This window comes from Myotis davidii, unplaced genomic scaffold (genome assembly GCF_000327345.1).
Source record: "Myotis davidii unplaced genomic scaffold, ASM32734v1 scaffold243, whole genome shotgun sequence".
Lineage (NCBI taxonomy): Eukaryota > Metazoa > Chordata > Mammalia > Chiroptera > Vespertilionidae > Myotis > Myotis davidii.
The window spans coordinates 3592423-3596577 of record NW_006295183.1 but is presented as its reverse complement, the minus strand read 5'-3'; positions in this window follow the sequence as shown (position 1 = coordinate 3596577).

The following is a 4155-nucleotide window of genomic DNA, read 5'->3' as shown; positions in this document are numbered from 1 at the left end:
TGCGGGGGAGAGGAGAGACAAGAAAAAAAAGAAAAAATAAGCTTGAGATCATAATAAACCAAAGCCAAGGAAAGTGATTTTACTCTGGGAACCAGCAACATTTAATGAGAGTGAAGCAAACAACTGGGTGTTAGACAAATGGAGCATATAGGAGAAAATAAAAAATGAAACAACTTGATCAAAGAATAAAATATAGGGCTGTGATAAAAGAAAACAGCTTTATAAAGAAAGCAATACTTGATTTTCTGTACAGACCCTTAGAAGACAGAAAATACATTCAAAAACATAGTCAAGCTGTAGTAGTAGATCTATATTTTATGAATATGCATCTTACAATAAATATTCTGTTCTATTTCCTACAAATAGAAAATGGAGTCACTAATAAATAACCATGATTTAACTCCTTGTAAAGCAAGGCTCCAAAAGAAGAAAAAAATGATTATTTTGTTTTTATTTACAAAAAAAATTATTATAGCTACAAATAATATAGCTATAAGCTAATTTTAAGATAGACAAAAATTCACAGTAGTAATTGTGATGCAGATTCTGTATAATTGTAGTCTTAATGATTTCAAAACTTTTCAATTAATCCCCAAATTAGCCAATTTGAGAAATGTACTAAAACTCAGTATTTCTCCTAAGAGGGTTTTACAGACTTAGCTAATGGATATTACTGACAAAGCTTTATGCACGCTATGGCAATGTGAGGAGCAGGGTAGGGTTTTAGGAATCATTATGCATTTTTAATGATACCAAATTCTATGCCCAGATTAGCTTTGGTAAGCACTATACCATCTCTATGCTGTTTCTTATAAAGTGCTTTCTATGGACTTCACATTGATAATTTTCTTTCTAGGGAGCTAAAAACATTAGTACATAATCTCAGTTATCCTGTAAAACTATTCATTATGTAGCGAAATGATGTATCCTGGAAAATGGGAAAAATAGCTAGAGACACTTCCTTGTAAAATGGTATTCTCTGCATTTGGCTGATTCACTGTATATCTTTCTACTGAATCTCTGTGCTTTCTCATTGTGCAGAAACTACAAAGTACAAGTACAATTTAGAAATTAGTTAATGGCTTTAATTTTATACACACACACATATACATGTGTATGCATATATAATGTAATATACATGTATGTGCATATATAATGTATGCCTACTTTAAAATTAATATATGAAACTATATAACTATAATGTAATTATATACTCACCATTCTTATTATGTGCCCAACAGTATTCTTTGCTCTTTACATATATTACTTCATTAACTTTAACCACAGACTCTACATTTAGGTACCTTTACTCTGCCCATTTTTTTTTCTTTAAGAGAACTAAGACAGAATAGAGGAGCTAAATAAATTGCCCAAGGTCACACAGCTGTTCATGAGAGCATTGGGATTCAGACACTCATCACTTTATATAAGTCTAGTCTGTAAAATCTGCCACCTTTCCAACCATTGAAACATAAATGAAATGTCTGTATAGGAAAATACAATGTTACCCTTGTTGCTAACCTATTAGACAATTACTCTATTCATTTTCTTTAGCGCATACATACAACTATATTCAGAAATAAGGATAAGATATATGTATACCTGATAAGGGTTTAGGATTTAAGATAGAAGTCTAAAAGAGGGTGGGGGAATGCAAGAATTGCTATCAACTTCTTGAGAAAATGCTAGAATTGCACTAGGTTTCCAAGCTATGAGAGTGAATGAGAGGCTTTGGAAGGGTTGTGGGGATACCTTGTTCATCTTGCTCAGGATCTAGCATGGAACAGGTACTGAAGTGACATGTAAGTGGTAGTAGGAAAAGAAAGAAGATAGGGAGCAAATGGAGGATGGAAATGTGAAAGAAATGTGTTTTACCTGCCAGCTGCAGTGGCTCAGTTGGTTGAGTGTGGTCCTGTCCTGTGCACCAAAAGTTTGCAAGTTCTATTCCTGGTCAGGGCGTATACCTGGGTTGTGGGTTTGATCTCCAGTTCAGGAGCATATGGAAAGAAACCAATTTATGTTTCTCATCTCATTCTCATTCTCTCTCCCTCCCTCCCCACCTCCCTTTCTTTCTTTCTTTCTTTCTTTCTTTCTTTCTTTCTTTCTTTCTTTCTTTCTTTCTTTCTTTCTTTCTTTCTTTCTTTCTTTCTTTCCTTCTCTCTCTCTCTCTCTCTCTCTCTCTCTCTCTCTCTCTCTTTCTCATCCCAGCATGTCCTGTGTCCTGTGTCTTTCCAAACTGCAATTAAGATGTTGGTGGGCAGAGGTTGATATCTATAGTTCTTTTAAATCCCATTATATTCAATGGAATGCAATGCAGAAATTCATGCAGAGACCTTTTTTCCTAAAGAGAACATTTACAATGGTGTGCGTGTGTGTGTGTGTGTGTGTGTTTCACAGATGTCCAAAGGATCTTCTCTACAATTACTGATGTGGTATATTACTCTCAGCATTTAGATAAGAAAGGGGACCCTTGGGATAGTTAAATGGATTGCGGAAAGCCACATAGCTCCCTGCTGGACTTTGTACCTGGCCTTCTGGTTTTAAAACACATGATCTTTGTTAGGATGTAGAGTAAGCCTCATTATTCCCCTTGACTTAATAATAGATCATACAACCTTGGTTTTTAAAAGTCTTACTGTTTACCAAACTTGGGTCTGATGTTTTAAATAGTTTTGTTTTCAAGAAAACTTATAATCTCTAACCCTTTCTATACTCACTGGCGATATCTGAATTTCACAAACCAATACAGTTAATCTCTCTATGAAAATCCCTTATGATGTGTTGTCACAATTTCTTCCCACTCACAGTATCAGTTCAAACAGCTTTTCAGAGATAACTGCAAGTCGGAGGAAAGCCTGAGTCCTTTATGGCTAATCCTTCACTTGGCCCCACCATTCACTCTATTTTTAGCCTCCTTCAGTTCAAATGGCTGTCTCCCTCTGACATCTACAGTGGCTTCCAGCTGCCTCCCAAGGGACCCTGAGGGGAAATTGGAAGTGAATACAGGATTTGAGTGAGTTTTCTCAAAGTCCTCCTAGATATAAAGCATCTACTTTACATTTTAGTCTAGTGCTATGCACTGACTTTGGTGGTAGTAAAACAACCATTGTACATCCTTTCTATTCTCTGTAGAGGTGTACAACCTCAAGTGTTTGGTCACGAATGGTTTTATATGCAAGGTCTATTTTCAGGGAAAGGCAGTTTGAACTGGAAATTGAACATTTGCTGCATCAGATACTCTTTCATTTTGCACTCATTCCTTCAATTCCTATTTTACATATATCACTCATACAACAAAGATAAAATGAACTCTCATAGAGTAGATGTTAGAATATGGGAATTATATGAAAAGTAGCCTCTAATTTTAAAGACATGTGATCTCAGGGAGAGAACTCTGAGAAGCAAATCTTCAAAGAGCTTTAGTGTTCACAGGGTCACTTCATCTCTGTTTTTTATTAGTATCACCTAATGTCTGGGACTTATTCTTCCCTCTTCAGTCCATAGTCTTAAACATTCTACTGTATTTTCTCAAGAGTTTATTGGTAAGTATTTAATGTTCTATACCAGGAACTAAATGCTATTATTTTTAGTTATTGCTATAGCAAGTGGGCATACATTACATTGGGTAAACTGTCATTTGAGAGTATGGAAGAACATTGTTGATTTTATACTAATTTTGTTACCAACTCTGTTATTGGGCTCACTAATTATGTTTGCCTGTTTTTTTAAGCTGCTTCTGTTTGAGTTTCCCAGGTGAAACATCTTATAATTGAAAAATTGTACTCTTTATTTTCAAATTTTATTAAATTTATTGGAGTGACATTGCATAATAAAATGACAGAGGTTTCAAGTGAAAAATTCCATAATGCATCATCTGTATAATGCATTGTTTGTTCACCATTATACTCTTAACTTCCAAAAAATACCTATTGTTTTGTTATTTTTTTCTGTTGAAGATCACTTTAAAAATGCAATTCAAAAGTAATGATGCTATTATCCACTCTCAAAATTATTTTTAGCATTAATGAGAATACTTTTAAACTAGTGTTTTACCATTACTAATAATGCTTTTTTACATCTTTTTCTAATATCCATTTTTACTGTTTTAAGGACAACTTTCATAATCACTACTTTATTAATAGTTTCTAGTATATA